Source organism: Orycteropus afer, unplaced genomic scaffold, assembly GCF_000298275.1.
Source record: "Orycteropus afer afer isolate SDZICR_OR568_19922 unplaced genomic scaffold, OryAfe1.0 scaffold00125, whole genome shotgun sequence".
Classification (NCBI taxonomy): Eukaryota; Metazoa; Chordata; class Mammalia; order Tubulidentata; family Orycteropodidae; genus Orycteropus; species Orycteropus afer.
This window is the reverse complement of record NW_006921712.1, coordinates 4,508,391-4,509,934: the sequence shown is the minus strand read 5'-3', so window position 1 is coordinate 4,509,934 and position 1,544 is coordinate 4,508,391.

Genomic DNA, 1,544 nt, shown 5'->3' with positions numbered 1-1,544 from the left:
ATATATATATATGTATGTATGTATGTATATATATGGAGCTCTGGTGACACAGTGCCTAAAGCATTTAATTGCTAACCACACGGTTGGTGGGTCAAAGCCACCAGCCACTCCATGGAACGAAAACCAGGCAATTTTATTCTGTAAAGATTTACCGCCTCAGAAACCCAATGGGGGTTGCTATGATTTGGAATCAACTTGATGGCAGTGAGTTTGGTTTGGTTTTATATATATTGGTGTTGTTATGTGCCATCAAGTCGGACTCGACTCATAGCGACCCCTCCTTGGGTTTCTGAGGCAGTATCACTACGGAAGTAGATTGCCCACCTTCCTTCTGAGGAGTGGTTGGTGGGTTTGAACCACCAGCCTTCTGGTTAGCAGTCAAGTGCCTTTAGGCACTACGCTACCAGAGCTCCCGGTTTTATATATATATATATATACATATATATATAATTGAGTCTACATAGTTTGCTCTAGTAATTTCAGTTTTCAAAAAGTATAGTCAAAATAGCTCATTGTACCTTTCGGTCCCTTACTTAACTAGTTCTAAGACATGTGGAATCCATCACACTGTAGAGGGAAAAAGGTTTTGAAATAGAATTGAATATGGGGTGCTGCCTAGCACATCAATGAATCCAATTAGCTATGTAAGGGCTTTTTTTGTTTTTTCCTTCTCTTTTATAATTTACTGGATTTTTTTTTTTTTAGATAAACTAAACTGACTAGAAATAAAATAAAATTTCCAGGTGCTCTTACCTTAAGAAAGAAAGAAAAAAAAAAAAGAATACACAGTGGCACATATATGTTATTATTATAAGGGGTTTTTCAAAATATATTATCAATATATAATGGAAATTGAAACCTCAACTGCCACTTTTATTTATTTATTTGTGTGCTGTAAGAACATTTAGTGCTTGTAAGTTGAGTTTTTGAGATACTGCTAAAGACCAAAAATATTTTAGTTATCATAGTTTAAATAAAAGTCATATGAAGATATTTTCTTGTTTCATTTTACCAGTGAAAACATTGAGATGCTTTATTATTTTAATCACTTAAAATGTTATGGATCTTAGTCTACTACAGACACTTCTTTTTATATTTTATATTAAACTTATTCATGATGCCATTGAAATTAAAATAAAAACTGTCAAGTACATGAGCCTCTTGAAAGTTTCGTAGTAACTACTTCAAATTCAAAGCATTATTTTCCATTTACATTGTGAACTGTCTCTGGAATTTATATATAAAGACTTCCCAAACCAGCCAGCGGTGATGCCTAATTTGAAAAGATGGATCAGACTACCCTTCTCCCCTCCAGAATTTAATTAGTCTTTTGTATTTATGGGAAAAAAGGCACTTGTAATATTATATTTTTTAAATAAAAGACTTTATTTATGAAATAAGATGGCAGCCAGTAGTTTAAGAAAGCTTGGGACGATATTTTTTTCACATGGGGTATATATGCACGTTAGAAAATATTTGGCTAAATCATAGAATTAGCATGTTTAATCATCTGTAAAGTGCTAAGAAATTTATTTCTGCTGAAT